The following is a 19,407-nucleotide window of genomic DNA, read 5'->3' on the forward strand; positions in this document are numbered from 1 at the left end:
TGGATACTTTCTTTTTACTGGTGATTTGCACACAGTAGGTAAACCGAATCCCTAGGTGCTTGGGAAATCTCATGGTTAATCTTGGACCGAAGGACATGTATTATAAATACTGCTTTATTATCATACTGTTTGTCCAACTACCTGTACTGATAACAGGATTAGAGGGAATTAACATATGGAGAAAGATAAAGACAGTTTGTTAGGATATATATTATGGCTATTAACTCTAGGAGTACCAGTGAAGTACCTGTAGTCTGATATAGAGCTACATATTTTGGACTAGATTTTTCTTTCATCAAAGGTAAGTCAAGCCCAACATCACTGAAGTTCTAGGAGAAATTTCCATGGGAAAGGTGCAGATGCAAGGGGGACCATGCCCTGCATCTAGGTAATACAGCAACATGTGAAACAGTGTCATGAGGGATAAATATGACCCCAGTGTCCAATGATAATATTTATGGGGTTGCATTAATTTAAGCACAAATTGAAAAGCAAATGTTTAGGAAACATTTGGTGTAACTACCTGACATCTTTGCTATGCACACCACTGAAATATGTGCCATGATACCCCCCAGGCTCACTCTTCTCTCACTGTGACAGAGATGAGAACTCCCAGGTTGGGATAATATTTGAAGAAATGCCTTTTCAAAATTTTAAGTTTTGTTAAAATTTTATTTTCACCCTCAAGGAGAATGAATAGCAACTTGAATGGAAAAAGAAAGAACAAATAGGAAAGTAAAAAGCCTCCCCAAAACTGAAAAACTCAAAGATCCAGTTGACTATTTTGGCTCAGATGCAACTCATACGAGGCCAGATCCTTGGCAGGGGCAAGCTGATTTCAATGAAGAATCCCTCTTTTGTCCACTAAGGACGGGCCCTGAACGTGCGCGCAGAGGACGCGGTGGCCCCTCTCTCACACTCGCTGTTGACACACAGCCTGCTCCTTTTGGCCGTCCCCCAGGATGTCCTCAGGGTCTCCATTCTGCCCCACTTTTTTTTTTCTTTTTTTTCTTTTTAGTCTGGTTAGCAAATATCATTTCCACAGCCTTAAAGACTGGGGGCTTTTTACCTGCCGCAGAAGTGCTGTGGAAGGGGAAAGGTTCCTACCCTGTGGAAGGCCGGAGCTCTAGCGCTGTTCAGCGCGGGGGGCGCAGCGAGAGCCCGCTGGTGGTTTGAACACCTTTTTGCTGCATGTGCCATGGCCCTCAGCCCGCTTGCTTGGCCATTTTACACAGGACTCAGCCACCTGCCAGGTGACACTGGTTTCTTGTTTGGTTGGGCTTTTTCTGGGTTTATTTTGTTTTCTGTTTTGGTGATTATCCCACTGGGCTGGATTGAAGCTGAGTCGAATTTTGGCTCTGCTGCAAGGCATGACCGAGCTGCAGGCTCTTACCCCAGGGCTGAACTGGCCCCTCTGTTCCTTCCTAATGCACGTTAGACACATTGGGGCCTTTCTCCGCTGTGCATTTGTAACTCCCATTGACGCTAATGGGTGTGACATGTGTCTATCCCGCGGAGAATAGACCCCATTGACTACAGCAGTTCCCCGGCCTGGAGCGGTGCTCGTCACTTGATTAAGCCAAACTAATGAGGCACGACCAGGGCCAATGGGAATGTGTGGGACTCAGGCATTGCAAAAGCTGATGGAAACCTGCAGCTTTGCTGGGGGCTGGGTTTTGTTATGCCAGGCAAAGACACAGGATGCCATGGGATAGAGTGCACAGGAACAGGTGCTGTCACAGACAGGAACAGTGCAGAGAGGGTTCACACTGCTGATAACAGCACCCAAAATTGCTCTCTTCGAGTGGTAATTAGATGTGAGAGTGTCTTGTGTGCTCAGCATGGTTTAAAACTGGTTTGGTCTTGGCTCTTGCTCTGTGTCTCTCTACACTTCAGGGTCTGAATTCGTACCTGTGGCTCTTTTTCTGAGGCATGTGCACAGGAGCATTTTTGGCTCTTTAGCAGACAGCCCAGCAGTTCAGGCAGGCAGTATCAACACTGAACTTTATCAGCTTGGGGAATGGGAAAGGTGGGAGGAGGCACCGTCGTAAGTGTTTCCTGCAGGTTGTCCACCCTGCAAGAAGACCTATTGGAGGCACAGGTGCTCCATGGTGTTCTCCCTCCCGTGCACTGCTGGCCACTGCCTCCAAAGTGTGGATCACCAGCTGTACTTGGGAGAGGCCAGGGGAGCGTGCGGGGCTGGAGCCTCTTTTGCTTTGGCTGAGCCCGAATCATCTAAATCTGGGCCAGATGCAAGAATACAAACTCCAGGCACATACTTGTGAGTTCAGCCTCGATCCAAGTGTGACTGTGCTTGCAGAGAAATGGGTTGGGAGAAGAACTGAGAGCATGGCCATGGCCTCCCATGAACAGGCACATACCCCATATGGACACAAAATGCTGCTTGCTGAAGGGAGGCCGGGAACTCTGGCCTTCCTGCAAAACACAGCATCATCCCAAACCACTGTGGCAACGTGAGGGCACAACCTTCTAGGCCAGGGCCAGACTACAAAGGCAGATAGGTCAGATGTATGTCTTGAGATAAAACACTAAGCATTAAGAAAAAACTCAGTTCTATTTTAAGACTTGCTGTTTTGGAGAGCCTGGGGGAGAAGTTACCTGTACTTTCCCCTGTACTTTACCTGCTGGTACATTCTAGGTCAGAGGAGGTTTGTATTTTTGTCATATTGCAATCCTTGCCTTTATGTAAGTGCTGCTAAGAATAAAATTAGCAGTGGGAGAAAAACATCAGTTTGATGTCTAAATTTAGAAAACTTGATGAATAAATCTATTAACTTCGTTGTAGGGAGAGAAAAGAATAGCAACCCTTTGTTTAAAGAAAAGATAAAATAAATATAAAATCAGAGCCGATTGCCCCCCTTGGTTTTTGGAGGTGGGTTCTTAAACATTCTCTTGTTCCCTTCAGAGTATTAATATTAATTGATTCGATTTATGGCTTGAGAAGATACGGTCAGCTGGATCTGAGAGGCTTTGACATGATTATCAAATGCTTTCAGTATTTGTGAAGGTAGAGAGCAAAGGGGGAAGGAGGGTTTGTCCACTTGAGTAGGTGTCCTCCCAGGAAGCAAACTCCAGCTGTTCGGCACCCCTGCTGTCCTCGCTGCACGGTCGCAGCAGGCAGCCCCATGTCCAGGACACTAATTAACCAGCAAGGAGGCTGTGACAGGAAGCAGCACGGGGCTCTCTGAGGTTTGGAAGGGAGAATCCAAGCGTAAAACTGCCCCAAGCGCCACAAGTTTCTTCCTGTCCCTGCGTCCTGGGCTGTGTGGGACTGTGTGCCCCAGTCAAGCCCCGTGGTGATCACAGTACACATTCGTGTCTTTTGGCTTTGTCCAGAGCTCTGCACAATGCTGCCATCTGCACCTTGCAAGGCAGGTACCTCTTTCTGCCTGCCCCAAACTTTAGCAAAAGGTAATAAAGTCCCCACCACAGACCATAGCATTTTATAGCAAGAACTGTCTTCCTTTGCCCAGTATCTCTGGCAGCTGTATCACTTTTCTTGGCATATCCAGGACAGGTCACTTTTACCTTTACGGGTAAATTAAAGATTACTAATTAAGAAATTGAGGTTGGAAACGAGGTTAGAAATTAAAAAATTTATTAGTCAGGTACTAGACTAATACAGTCCTTGTCTATCTTAAGGGGTGGATAGTTTCCTAATCATGATTCCTAATCCTAATTTACCCCTCTATCTTTCTGGAGTGAGAAGCTGGCATACAAATGTGAAGGTTCTGTTTAGTTCTTCTTCCCAAGTGGCAGCCTTGGGTGCTTAACAACCATTTTGTTCTCTTATTTCATACTGAATTGGCTGAACATGGAGGAGAGGCAGTGCACAAACTAAGAAAATAATGTTTATGCTCTTCCTGTAACTGCTCCTTGGACACCTACAGGTCATTAATTTCTTTGTTTCTAGTCAACCTGCCAGCTCACAGCTCTCCTGCCCAGTGTGATCTGCTCCCTTCGTGCTGACCCATTCCCACTGAGCCATGCTACAGGATGTGTGCAGGAGGCATCAGGACTCTTGGGACATTCCTAGCTTTTTGCTGAAACTAGAAGGGATGGAAGTGATACAGTCATAATACAGATAACCAGGAGCTCTGTCTGTTTTCCCACCCTACCCTCCATATACTGACAGTGTTAACTGAAAGAGTAATACCATTAGTTTGGTGGGGACATGGGGCCATGCTAGGAGGTGGATGTCACTGCTGAAAGGGGACTAAGAGCTATGCTGTGACTATAGATCCATCACACAAACGCCCAAAGCTGTTACTGCAACCTCCAAGAAGCAGCCTCTGGTGATGGAAAGAAAACCAGCGTCATCTCATGACACTGCTATTCTCGTAGGTTGTGAATTTAAAAGTAGGCAGGCTGAGGAAGGGAGCATGGAAATCCCTGCTGATCAGGAGCGAGACTATTTTTCTCCTTTAAGAACATTTGCTCAGCTTTTTAATTTCCGGTGTTTCCAGTTGCCATATCAACCTGAGAAATTTGCCTGGCAATTGATAGATTATTTTTCAATGGAAGATTATAAAATTTAATTGCATCAGTTCAGTATTTGCTTGCTGGGATTTCATTTTATCTTATTTTACTTTATTTCCAGTATTTGATTCCCAAATGAGGATCCCCACCCTCCCTTTGCCCAGGCACATCTCAGGTTCAGCAGTCCATGTGCAGAAGTGAGGCGCCAGGTCAAAATGCCGCTGACATCAGCAGCTGGAATAAAGCCTGCAGGACACATCACACAGGCTGGGAAAGGCCACAAGCATCAACAGGAACACTGGCTGGAGATAAGTGGTAGTTTCAGTTTTTATGTTGCTCTGAAGAGCAGGCACAGGAGGCACAGTGGAGGGAAGGGAGGTTGCTCCTGGCTTTGCTGTTGAACAGTGTGTTGGTTTTCTGGTAACCTGCATCTGCGTCCAGCACCATCGAGGTGGGGAAGAACAGATTGGGGAAGGAGTTTGCACTCACTCGCTGTGGTAGTCCAGAAACTTCCATGTCCTCCCATCTGTCCATCCATTTCCTCTTTCCAGCCCACCCCTGGGCTTTCATGGGTCACTGGTGTAAATGGGGACTAATCTGCCCCAGTGCAGATGAATCTGCAGGGACTTTTCTGTGGCGAATATATTGTTTGGTTTGTTGTGGGTTTGTGGTGGGTTTTTTTTCTTTAAATGGAATAAGAATGGAAAACAAGAAAGTCAAAATGCCCTGAATCTTTACCTTTCTTTAAGTGGAGACACCACCACAGCAGGACATAATGGCTTGCTGTGGTGGTGGTGCTTTGCCTGAGAGCCTGGAGATTTATGTAATGAGAAACACAATTCCTGCAAAGAACATTGTTAAATCTTTTCAAAATTTCAGCTATAAGCCATTTTATTGCTAATAATATGGCTAGATTCTTCTTTTGAAGAATCTGGGAATGTTTGACAAGTGGGGAAAATGGAGAGGACTTGAGGCACCATAATCTGTATTTTCCATTTACCTTGCTTGAAGCTTGAACAACACATGTGCCACAAATGATTTGTTTATTCCTAAGCGCCCCCAAGGAGCCCAGTCTCCATTCTCAGGCATATAATGGCTATTCAAATGAAAGCTTTAATAGGTTGTTGCAGATCTGATATCAATGCAGCAAGAGAAAGAGATATGCAAATATTCGAAATTAAACAAACTAGCTCCTGCCCTTTGCCTTTGGAGGTGCAGTTTCAAATTTGGACGGTGTCACCAATGCAATGAGTTTGCTGGACTCAGCTCTCTGGAGAACTAGTTCCTTTTTCACCTTTTTTTTTTTTCCCCCACTTTGCCTCACAAAGCCTTCACATTGTTTGAAATATTTTCTGTCTGTAGCACTCACGAGGAAGGAGAGCCCCAACTGGGGCTGAAATACATGACGTGTTCAGATTTGAGACTAAGGAACATTGCTGGGAGAAGCTCCTGCTGTGCTGGTTCGTTCCACATCTTCTTAAATCAAGGCCCTTAACCTCAATGCCTTCTCCTGGGCATTTCCCCATGCTGTAGAAACAATTTTGGAAGAGTGACACAGACAAAAGTCCAATTAGGGGTTTCTTTCCACACTGCAAGAAAAATCAGAGGCTTCACTGGTTCTTAACACAGCTCCTGCTCCTCTTTTGCTCCATGTAATGTATGTGTGAGCCAGGCCCAAAAATCACTTCAAAAATGTAAAAATATCATGTCATCCACCTAACCACTGAAACCGTGCCCGCAGCTACCGAGTGCGTTGAACAGCAGGGAAAAATAATAATTTTACATCAAAAACACCATAAAAGTTTTCAGTGTCTTCCAGGCTCTTGTAAAACTGCTATTATCTTGTCCAACCCCCAAGGCTTTTCGCACAATTATCAGTTCTGCTGTGTGGATTTCAGAAAAGGCAGTGCCTGGAACACGGGTGAATCGCACGGACGGCAGCGGAAGCGCCAGGTCTGCAGGACATCCACACACTCCTCGGCTCTGCTGCCAGCTCCCAGATCAGGGGCAGACATCCCTGCATCTCTGTTGCCCTCCCGTCTTCTCTGCCTGATCACAAGGACTTTGGAGCAAAGCTTGTTCTGTCAGTACTGCTGGTGGACCAAACCTTGCCAGCAACGATGAGGGGCACTCAGCCTAAAATATCTCCAGATACCTGCAAACATATAGAAACCCCCTGAGTTCCAGTGTGAGCAATGAGAAATGAAGAACCAGTGCTTTGGCTGGGGCATGTGGACAGTCTCCTGGCTGTAATAGGTACCAGAGTGTGTTGGAAGCACCGTGGGAAAGTGGGTTTGCATCCCAGAGACTTGATGCTCTGCCCCACTGCTGCTAGCCAAGGCTGGGCACCTTGGGGTTTCAAGGGGGAGGATCTGATGAGGGCACATGAAGAAGAGGGCTTCAGAAAATAAACCCCCAACTTTAGTTTAGCTACTCCCAACTTTAATTTAGCTAGTTGTTTCCTTCAGAACCAAAGAGAGAAATGCCCAATAGCCCAAATGATAAGAAGATTTTCCCATACAAGTGTGAACAGTATCATACAGAAAGGCTCCCCAAAACTGTATTTTGTGAGAGTACTTGGAGCTGTGGCCAAATCCCATATTTGAATGTGGCTAGACAGTTGGAATTTAAGGTGATCTCTGGCCATGTTTAAACATGAACTAGGCTATAAGCTTCTTATGGGCTGTGGTTACCAAAAAAAAAAAAAAAAAAAAAAAAAAGGCTGACTCACAGTGGGAGAGCACGAGGTTGGAACGTTCCCATACAATCCTCCCTGCTCTTTGGAGGTGTCTGGCTTGTTCCTAGAGATCCTGGACACCCAGTGCTCCCTTATGCCTCCCTGGACACTTGCAGGTCGTCAGTATTTCTGAAAGACCGACCTAAAGGCTGCAAATGAGAGGTGTTTCTTTTGGCCTGTCAGCAGCCCAAAACAGAAGAAAGAAGACAGAATTCTCCACAGTTTTTCCAAAATGCATGCCCAATTCAAACAGATTCATCCAGCTTCCTTGCAAGTGTGATTCCCAGATCACAGCTAAGTCTAGCACAAACTTCGCCAATCATGTCATTTCTATGTTGAGCTAAGCAGTGTGCAGAAGCAGATTTGTATTTTTCTAATTAAAAAATATTAATTAAAAGCTGATACCTCTTGTAGGAAGCTCTTGATTTTGACCTACCTCATTTTTCAGTTTTAAACATTTTTACTTGATCAGCATTTCATAATGAAATATATTCTTTTTCAAAGAGAAACACTTGATTCCACAGGAAAAAATATTTAAAGGATAAAATAATATTTAAGCATGAAATAAATCAGCATCTAACCAGTTTTTGTTTCTTTCAGACACCCCAGTCTTCAGAAACTGAGATTACCATTCTGGTCCTATTTAAGACTGGGAAGAAAATGCAAATTTCTGAAATGTTTGCGAGGTTGGAAAACAGCTTTCCACTAAGCTCTCCTTAGATGAGATTGCAGAAATTCTTCTGTTTTCTTCTTCCTCCCTGGCTCTGTTACCAAGCAATTGTGTTCATGCTGTTCTCCAAGACAAAATCTGAGCCAGACTGAGATTTGTGTTAATGGTGAGTGCCTGCCTTTCGTTTTTTTCTTCCTTTAAATAAAACAATTTCCTAAGGCTTTGAAATGGGGCTGATAAAAAGCAGCTTTTAAAATGCATTTTAGTAAATAGTTTGAAACTAGACCATAAAGTCTCATAACTGTAGGTTTGTACTTAATTATACTTCACTGACAACCCATTTTCCTTCTCCTCTGCAACCAGTCTCCTTTTTCTTTAAGAGCAAAGCATTTTGTATGCTACTTTTGTAAGATTTGTGGGTTTTCACACAAATCGAACAAGATCTGTAGGTAAACAGTGTCACCTAGTGGATAACTGGCATCGATTTTCCCAAACTGTGAAAGAAGTTTGGCCGTGTGGGTTTTCAATTTTGTCCTAGAAAAAAAATATTATTTCAAATTGGAAAGAGTCCTGTGCTGAGAAATGGGACAGTTGCCAAGTGGCTGCAAATCCAAAGACGCATAAAGCAGTGGCCAGAACCGAGAGGGATATTTGTCATGTGCACGGGCACGGATCCAGTCCCATCAGCAGATACAAAAGGGAAGAACTGATTCTCCAGCTCAGTGCCTGAATAGCAAAAGGTTAAAGCAGCACATCCTGCAATATTTATTTCCTGGCTGTGTAGAGGTGTACCGGGCTCCACATCATCTCCTGCACCATCAGCTGCCCTTCTCTTGTTTTCTAACAAGAGCATGTCAGTAGGTGCCTTTGCTGTGTGATCAGCTGAGGCTTCTGAGCAGTAAAAGTGAAATAAATTTGCAAAGTCCTTGGGGTGAGAGATTTGGCAGAGAGCATCTGAATGCAGGAGAAAGACAATAAGCTCCGTGGAAAAATCTCTCATCCTGAGGGGGTGGAATGATGGCTCTGGGGATGTGGTGGCAGCTATCTCTATGAGAAAAGATGCCCAGAGAAAGCAAGAGATAAGATAGGCTTGAAGAGCCTTCTGAGTTACAATCAACAAAAAAAAATCAGGACATGATTGCCTCAACCAAGGGTAAAATTCTCCAGAAGGAAGACTATGCTCCTGAAAACTAAAATGAAGTTGGATATCCTGAAGACCACTTACAGCACTTAGGTTTCTGCTTTCTAAGTAACTTTTCGTCAGAATCCCTTGGAGTCAAGATGAATTTGAACCAAAGCATGGGAGGAAGGAATAAATATAAACAGAACTGAGACAAAAATGGAGAACTGTTCTTCAGGCTTCTAGACACTCCTGGGGAAAAATTAAAAAAAAATAGAATTCAAGCAAGAAATGTGAGAACTCAGGCAATTTAATTACAGGTATTCAGCTCGGTTTATGCAGGTTGGGTGGGAAGTGAAGCTTTTATGTTGTCCCCTTCTTCCTCCTCCTGTAACATCAGCTCTGCAGTTTGCAACAACTGCACTTGTTTTTCCTGAGAATCCCACTGAAATGCCTTCTCCTTTCCTCACATTGAAAAGGAACATGAAGGAGAGCAAAAGAATGGTTCCAGAGGTGACTCTTCCCTGTCCAAGAGGCAGCAGGTGAAAAAAAGTGAAACTGCCTGTCCAAAATCTCAATAGTTGGCCTGCAGGATATTATCAGCTTCTTCTTAAGACAGAGACCAGTCATGAAGAAGAGCAGGATTCCTATATTACTGGACTGTGAGAATATTTCCAGAGTGAACATTTAGATCCAGGTCTTATGTTGACATGGATTTGGTCAAAGCAATAAGTTAGAACATTTTGAAGAATGTGTGAATGCGTTAGAATTGTAGTCAAAATGATAAATATCTAATTTTCACAGGTCAGGAAACCTGAGCTGTAGCACTTAATTACCTTCCAAATAAAAGGAAAATAGTGATTGATTGTTATGGTAGATAGTTCTGCTAAGTTCATGTTTGGCCTCTGTTTCCTTCACTTTTGTCATGTATCAAATGGATGGTCTGTTATTCTTCTCCAAAAGGGGGAAAGTGATTATTGTGCAAAGCCCAAAGGAGCTCTGTATACAGGCAAGCTGAAATATGCTGCAAGTCGGGACACTTTCTCACCTGAGCATACACTCTGTTTCCAAAACAAACACTGGCATAACTGTATTTGCTCAGTTTCCTGCAGTTTTCCTTCAAAGTATTTCATCCTTCTTTTTTGTACTAGTCTTCTTGGACGAGTTCCCACTGATTGAATCCATGGAAGGCACCACCTTCTACTGGTCCTTACTGGGGGCATTGGCAGGCACCGCCTTTGTTGCATCATTTTGATTGTTCTGTGCCTCAGTTTACTCCTCCAGTAATGTAAGTTCTACTCTGACTTTCCACAGTGCTTTTATTCTTGGGACCTCAGAGCAATTTTCTTTTCTATCCTCTCTCAGACAGTCAAACCATTACCAAATCAGACACTTGCCATTTTTCCCTTCTCAAAGATAAAATGGTAGTAATTCCTTTGCTCATTAAAGTGTAAATGGAGAGGAATCCTGTTGAGTTCAGTGATACTATGAGACATAGAAGCACTGTACGAGATCAGAATCTTCCCATGTGAGTTACAAGTGCAAAAACAGTGAGTAAAAAGCTTGAATGGATCAAGGATCCCACTTCTGGCAACAACAGAAGGAAGAAATAGAAGTAGCACCTGGAAAATGCTGCTCTCATCAAGAGAGGCCTCCTCCCCTGCAAATATCTGCTAACTCTAATATTAAACAAATAGAAATGTATCTATTATGTGGAATCATCTTTTGCTTTTTTTCACAGAGGCACTTGTAGAACAGCCTGGATTTATTTTTCATAATAATTTTTAAACGTAACTTTTGTTCCACCAGGAAATTGTAATTTCTTCAGCCAAGAACATCTCGTCTGGAGTCTGAGGAGGGCTGGCATTCTCTATAACAGTGTGCAAAGACAGCCCAAACATCTTAGCATTCCCAGGCTGGATCCAGCCCTGCTTTCACCAAACCCCTTTGGATGCTCTTGCTTGGCCTCCCATATCCATGTGCTCCAATGGCACCACTCCCAGCCCAGGGTGGGCTGCCAGGTCCCCTGGGGGTGCAGGTACTGCCTAAAGAGGGTTTTTGCCAGGCAACCTGCCTAAAAATGAGAGTGCTGCTGCCTGGATATGGCATTCCCTTCCCTCTGTGACAGCAGCACACAGGAGAGCTCCCAAGCCCCATTTGGACCCGTTTACACACACATGAGCCAAAAGGCAGGAGAAGACAACTGTGAGGGCAAACCTTGAGCCAAAAGGCAAATTGCATCGCTCAAGTAGATGAGGAACCTCTGGCAGCCGGGAAAGGACATGAAAATATAATCACATTAACATCCATCCTTCAAGCTGTCTGGGTAAATGAAGATCCAGGGCAAGCAGCAAGCTGAGGAAATGGGCTGGCTGGGGAACACTCTGTGTGTGTGAGGCTATGTTTTACCCATTCAAATGATCAGCACATGAGAAGAGCCAAACACGAGGCTTCCAAGCTGTCTGCATCCTGTCCTTCAAGGTGGCCTCATCCTCTGAGTAGTCACATTCCTGAGTACTGGGGAAATTTGAGGAGCTAATCATTTCCTCTGACTCAAAAGCAAAACAGCAAAGCAAAAACAAAACAAAAAATACTCAGCATTTCTGAAGCTCTGTGTTTAAATCTGCTTTTCAGAGTGTAAAGCATTTGTTTATCCCATAAGCGGTTTCTCAGGGTGACTCAGCTTAAGGCATCGGGTGGTGAGAGGCTTGAGGACTCCAACAAATTTGAAGAGAAAGCCTGAAGAAACTGAAAGACTCCATGTTCCCTCACCTTCCCTCTCAGCTGCCCATTCAGATTTTCCAGGAGTGCTATGAAATAAGCTTTTTAACTCCATTACTAGTTCATATCCACTCCTGGGGGAGTTTGTGCCTTATCATGAGAAAACACTTGGGAGCTTTGGGAGGTGGCTCTCAGACAGGGATCATTCAGAGGCATCTCCAAAATATTAGCAGATCTAGGGACATTTGCACGTGAACCAACCATGTGAAAATCCACCACTGCTTCTGACTTCACTGCTTTAAGGCTGACTGGCTGTAGATCCCAATTTTCCCTCTTGTTCCTTAGGGTGGAAAGCAGGGTAAGACATTAACGAGGCAACCAGGAAGAGGTGGCACCACTTCTGTGTGTGCACGACTTCAGTCTCCAATAGTTTCATTCCAGCACCTTTCCCTACAGTAAATGCAGTGAATATTCTAGTTCCTGTTTTAAAGGCACCATTGAATGGGATGTTTTAAGCTGAGAATATTTTCCCAGCTCCTGGAAAGGGTTAGACACACAGCCCTGAGGTGGGCCAAGTGTGTGATTGCCATCAAACTAAGCAGCCGTGTTCAGCTTGTCTTGGATTTCTTTATATGAGACAAGGGATGATTCATAAAAGGAAATGCTGAGGCCACACAGGTTGTTAAGTCTCTAGTCTAACCAGATGTAATGACTGAGGTTCTGCAGTTAAGGCAAAAAATAACAGATCATGGGTCAAATCCATCCCTGATGCAACTCCAGCATCGTCAGTAAGTGTTATCCACATGTGAATCTGGCCCCATGTTCCTCACTCACACAATAAAGCAAGATCCCTCCTGCAGCAGAATCAATTGGGAAACGGAGAAGGAAAAAAATGCTTCTTTCTTGCCCACATTAAAAATAATCACTTTTTTCCTTGCACAATGGGGCAGAGAAAACCAGTCCTAGAAACCAGAGTACAATTTCCTCAGCATGTCATAGGGAGGAGAGGAGGGGGGGAGAATTGGCATAACCAAGAGGTTTCTTTCATCTCTGTTCAGTTCTACATGATGCAGGGAAGAGGGGAAAACAAATCTAGATATCTACATCTGTCTATATCCACCTATATCTATATAGATATCTAGTTGTGCTTTCCCTCCTTCCCTGTATCTATATCTGTCATCTATCTAAATATAGGTATCTGCAGATAGCCATGTATGTATATAGTTAGATATATTTGTGCTTCCTAGGTTAAGTCAGCAGTGTGAGATCTGCAGGTATTTAGGAGGAATTTTGCACAAACACAGAGTTATTTAGAAAAAAAAGACCTGTTGTTTAAAAATAGTAAAATATACCTGTTTTAATCGCCTGCTAGAGTTTTCACTGCTGCAACATGTCTTCTGTCTCAGTTTTGCCTACCCATTTGCCTGGCCGGTTGTGTACGTGAGCTCTAAGGGAATGCAGAAAAGCCACCTGAGGGAGAAAATTGCTAATCACTAAAAATTACTAATCCTTCTTTCACACTAAACAAACCCCGCTGAGAGGTTTTTAGTTACACAAAGGTGGATTTTTTTTTTTTTGTTCTTTTCCCTCTCTCCTCCAGCTAATGATACAGATGTGCAAAATGCAGGATATCACATCCTACTAAGCATTAGCTGCAGAATTTCCAGGTGATAAGATCTAACTCCAAAATAAGCACTTTGCAACCAAAATGGCAGGAAAAGCAATTCACACAGTCATAGAATAATCTTTCCAAGGTTATTTGTATTTCAGAAGCAATAAGGTCCCCTCTGAGACTGTGGCCCCGGTGCAGCTGCCCACTAAAAAAAAGCATACAAACTAAACAGATGAGGCAGAAAGTTGAAAGAAAAATATACAGTTTGATCTGGAATTCTTACAGCCAGGAAACTCAGAGGATGTGCTTTTCTCAGGACCACGTGGGACCTCTCTAGGCTATACCCACTTCTGCATCCCAGGGTCCCAGCCAGAGGAGTCTGCTCCCTCCCCACTCCCCTCTCCCAGCACCACTCCCTTGCTCTTAGAAGGCCTTTGCTGACACATCCAGGGAATGCAGAACTGTTTTCCTACCCATTGTACTTCCACAAATCCATTCACACGTAAAACTGGTCGTTTGTCTTTGCCAAAGATGCTCCTCCATACATTTCTCAGAGTGGCAGCAGCAGGTGGGTGGCAGTGAGGGGCTCCAGGTGCTGGTGTACAGCTCCTTCTGCAGGAGGGCATCCCACTCCTGCAGCTCCCCTGGCCTCCCTCGTGCCGTGGGTCCCATTGTGGGAGCTTTATAGAAATTATGACAGCGGACAGCACTCTTTCCTGGGGAGTTTCCAGAAAAAGAGGCATTCCCAGGCTAACAGCTGGGTAACTGTCTGAAACTGAGGAGCAAGGAATTCACCATAAATAAATGAATCAGCAGCAGCCCTGCTGTGTTTAATTATGACATAATATTTTTTTATTTTTATTTTTATAAAAATCAGGCTATATACCTCTGCTGACTCTATTCCTCTTTGGGTCTCAGAGCACAGCTGAGAACCATCTGCTGGCCTCTTTAGAAAATACTCCAAGCTTTGGATTTCCCGGCCCTTACAGGGCAGCCAGGCTTTCCTCGGGCCCAACTGCTATGGCACAGCCCTGCAGGTGTCATCTCCCAGTACTGCAGCATTCCTGCTTCCCACTTAAAAAGGAAGAAAATAAAGGTGACAAAATTACCTTCTTTTCAGTCTGTCATCGACAGCTTTATTGCGACATGGTTATGGATACTCTGAAGAGGAACTGCCTAATTTATGTTGACACATTGGGGTTTGAATCTCTAGGCTAAATTTAGACCTTTTTTTTCCAAAGATTTTTATTTCTGTCCTGTTTCCCAAATTTTTTTTCCTGTATCTGCGAGCACAGCAGACATCATCTAAACCAAACCAAATGGAAGCGTGATGTGGTTTTTATCACTGCACCAAAATAGTCTGAAACTCACCTTTTTGTGTCAGCTGTGCTTATTCACGTTGCAAAACACGAGAGCCTCTCCAGAGCATTTTTACTACACTCATAAAGAAATAAGGGAAAACCAGGAACGGTCCCTAGAGAAGGGATACCATGAGGCCTGAGCAGTGTCTGACTACAGGTCCACTCCTACTCTCTTCCCTGGACAGAACAAAATAGGACAGTGCACTTAAAATACACCTATTTTATAACAAGACCAGTGGCTGTTTTGCTGTGGTGATGAGCAGTGATGTTAAAATTCTGTCACTGAGCTTTAGGATTAACACCTTGTGGGAAGCACCTGCCAGGAGCTGGCACTGCTTGGCTCTGTCCTGGGAGTGCTGCCCACACCAGGACTGAGAGAGCAGCCACTGCCACTGTTACGTTCTTGCAAATTGCCTTTGCTGGTGGTTTCTAAATCACTAAGTATTTTGCCTTGAAATATTTTGCCTCTAGAGAAGACACACTGGAATTTTCTGAAGCAGAACATGGCATTACATAAATTTGATGTTTTGACACGCTGATATTTTTAAGCTTGCATAATTCAGTGAATTCCACCCAAGTTTTCCATTTCAGTACCTCAGAAACATCATTTGTCGGTCAGTTTAAGGCTTCCTCAGAAAGATTTATTTTTTCCATTGTTCCATTCCCCAGGGGTCCAGATAGTCTCCAAGGGAGCCTGCACGGAGTGTCCTTTGCATGAGAGGCCGGTGATGGCAACGGGTTTTGTCAAAAGTGACTATAAGGACAGTGCTGTAAAGTTGCTGTTTTGTGGCCAAAACATGCCCCTGCAATTATCAACCAGCAATAGCTACTGGCATCTGTGGGAGAACACAGTGTTGCAATGAGGTGGGTTAGTACTAATTACAAGATGTTTATTCAGTCTAAGTAAAATACACTGTATTTTCCTCATTAGCACCCAAAATGGCACATGCAATTGGAGCAACATAGTAATACAAACAGGGGATTACAGCTAAGCAGGGTGCTGAACTGTCTGCAGTTAATTTATAGTTAACCAAGGTGCTCATTTACCCTGGTAAGAGCATGCATCCACCCAGCAGCTCTGCCAGAGAAGGATCTCATCCCCCTTCAGAGAAACCTCTTTTCCTACAGCAAGCACATCAGTGCCAATAAGGTCAGATAACATAGGAGAAGACTCAGATTCTTTATTGGCATTGATGTGCTTGCTGTAGGAAAGATACTTTTCCAGATAAGGTTAAAATGGCCTTTCTCAACTCTGCTTTTCTCCAGCTATAATCCAATAACTAAATCACAGTAAAAATACAGTCTATTTTCTCATGTCTTGTATTTGCTGAATCTTTCCTGTTGTCCATAATCAGGGCTGATCCTCAAGTAGTTTATAAGAGATTTATTATGAGATCATAGGCTGGTTTCATAAAACTCACGCCCAAGTGAATGGACATCTTTATGACCGATGAAGCTTAGAATGATTAGGAAACAGTCTCAATCCAACATGGTTATTATAATCCAAGACTAAAATGTTTCCTCAGCAATTTGTGCTGATTGAAGTTCATGTGTACATTCATCTGCTAACCCCTTGCTGCACATTTCACCAAGCTACCTGCAAATCAGGTGGAGAGCACTGTCTGCTGGTGGAACCTTTTAATTGCTCTATTGAAAATGGCTGAGGAAGGAGTAGACCAATAGAAAAAAAGGGTGCTGGGCTTGTTAACCCACAGGTGAGGTCACTCATTCTGTCTATCAGAATGGTGGTGAGGCTATAAAAGGAAGAAATGAGCATGTAGGAGTAATTTGACAAAAAAAAAAGAACTCTGGCATTTAAACTCCTAAAAAGGTAAGAATTATTGAATGGCATGCCTTTAATTCACTTGAGTTTGCAGTTTAAAAAAAACAAAACAAACAGTTGCTATTTGAATTCTAATATGTTCTTCCTTTTTTTGACAATGGTTTTACTTTTGATTTAAGGTACATTTCTGGAGTAAACCACTTTTTCTAGGGATTTGCATAGCTTTGTTCTGTTCTTTATCATGTAGGCACAAAAGCTGTTTCTGGGGGATAACCTGGGCTGTCTGCTAGATGCCCACCAAGCTGCTGTCTTGCTCCCTCTCCTCACTGGGGCAGAGAAAGAAAATGAGATGTAAAAAAATCTTATGCCTAAAGACAGGGAGATTGCTTACTAATGGGCATCACTAGCAAAGCAGAAAGAATTAGCTTTGGGGGAAAATTAATTTAACGTATTTTCATTTTAAAAATAAAGAAGGAAAGTGAGAAAGAAAAACACCTTCCCCACCTCACCTATGGTCCCCAGGCTCAACCTCATTCCCCCATTCCAGCTCCACTACCCACCCCACACATCTGGCACGGGGGGTGTTGGGGTCAATTCATAACACTTTGTCATTGCCACTCCTCCCCTGAACTCTTCCACTGCTCCAGCATGGGGTCCCTCCTGTGGAATAGAGCCCTTCAGAAACTGCTCCAGTGTGGCAGCAATTCTTCAAGAACTGCTCCAGCATGGACTGCTGCTTCTTTCAGGACACACGCCCCTGCTGCATTGTGGGTGTCTGTTCTGGTGTTGTCCTTCTTGGGCTGCAGGGGAACAGCTCCTTCTGCGTGGCCTTCTCCAGGGGCTGCAAGGGAATATCTGTTCTGATTTCTGGAGCACCTCCTCCCCCTCCTTCGTCATGGACTGTGGTGTCTGCAGGGCTGTTTCTTTTGCACTTTTTCCTCACTCCTCTCTATCATAGCTGTTGGGCAGTGTTTACCACACCTTCTTAAATGTGTTTTCACAGAGGTGCCACCAGCATTGCTGATGGGCTCAGCTTTGGCCGGTTTTGGAGCTGACTCTCTGATATGGAGGCAGCTTCTGGCCTCCTCTCACAGGTGCCACCCCTTCAGCCCAGTCACCCACTACCAAACTCTGCCACATAAACCCAGTGCAACTGTCTTAATTCATATGCTATGGTTTTGGGAAGGGCTTAGGGAACAGGAAATCCTGAAACCATGTATGTGTCTGTTCTGTGTTTATGCTTGACTACATTTAGTTTCTTGACTAAACATATGTTCTTGTGTGCTGCCTGTAAGCTCTTTTTATCTGCTGTTTTTTCTTATTAGGTGTTCATTCTAACAGGTATTGCTATACAGTGAAATCCCATCATAGTGTTCTGGGCTTTTTGTGTCGCTGGTCACTTTGCCCTAACCCTAGATGTATGCACTGAATAACCACATTGTTCATTTATAATGTCCTTGGCTTTTCTATAGCCTTGTCCCTGTGATATCACTTGTGGACACAGTGGGCTGGATTGAAGACAGTGAAGTTAAAAGTGGTGATGTATGCAGCTATGTAACTGTGAGAAGAAATGTATTGATTCCACATACTTCCTTTTCTAACCTGCTGTAAGGTGTTTCATCATGTAGGACATCATGGAGATCTTATATTTGTTACTTAACATACATTGAAAGGTCTGACTTCTCTTCCTTGCTGGCTTCCTGAATGGGAAAAGCTGTTGTTAACATGTCTTGCGTGTCAGAGATCAGGCTGCTCATGATAGCTTATGAAGCTTTGAACGGATATAGTAATAGAGAGGAATGGCAAACTGTTATATTAATGTAGCTGAAGCACAAAAAGTGAAACTATTGACCTTGCCAGCTCTGCATTTGGGGCAAATGTTACTGCAGTGAACAGAGTCACTTTAACTGGTGTTAAACAGAAGTTGTTTTGAATTTTGGTTTGTGTGTTTTGCTCTGGTGTGGATAAATGTGAATGCCTCAGAAGGGTTGGGCAAATTGCTAAAGATAGATAGCTGCAGTTTTGTGAACATCAAAATTAATTTTTTTTGTGAAAACTTCACTTTTAGACAGAGGCCAATAATGAAATATAAGCAAAAATTATTTCCACGCGTTCCTTAAGTTACTGAAAAAGTCTGTTACTCAACTTCCTTCTCTGAAATAATGCTCTTTTAAATCAACAACCAAACAAAGACCCTTTGCTATTGCTCTTGCCTGGCATGCAATTGGTATTCCCCAAATGGAACCAGCAGGTAACCAGTAGGTCATTCAGCACAGTGCAGCTCTTGACCTCCCTCAGACAAAAGATCCTGTGACTTACAGTGGCTGGTTCCTGGAGCATATAAAAGACACTGCAAAAATGTATGGCAAGAGATATTAATAAGATTGTGTTGAGGGGTATGTATAAGCTACAGGGAGAAGCAAAGTGCTTAGCTGCTTTCCATTCTTTTCACCCAAATTCAGTATTAAAATCAGTCTTGCAGGGTAGTGTAGGGAAAGACACAGCTTATCAGTGGGCTGCTTCCAGGCTCAGTGATGCCCAAGGAGGCATATCCTATTTTGTGGAAGCAACTCCTGCTCCATAATTGGTTTAGATGGCCTTTCCACTGTGGGCAGCATTACATTTGCTTGAGCAGCTGCTGCTCAGCAGGGGACGAAGAAGCTGCGGGCAGAGACACCAAGGCCCCACACTTGGCCGGCCAGGTGTGAGTTCGTGTGGCTTGCACTGCTTGGGGCAGCCCAGAAAAACTGTCCGTGCTTCTTCCACAAGGGACAGCCTGTGCACTTGAGCCCTGTGCTGTTTCCCAGTCCCAAGCCAAGTCTCTTGGAGCAGTCTCCACTCGCCCTGCTGGCACACAACCTCCTCAGGGTGCCGCGGCACGGGGAGCGCTCTGGGGAAGCCCG

This window comes from Empidonax traillii, unplaced genomic scaffold (genome assembly GCF_003031625.1).
Source record: "Empidonax traillii isolate 1590-97213 ecotype Southwest subspecies unplaced genomic scaffold, ASM303162v1 scaffold226:size936269, whole genome shotgun sequence".
Lineage (NCBI taxonomy): Eukaryota > Metazoa > Chordata > Aves > Passeriformes > Tyrannidae > Empidonax > Empidonax traillii.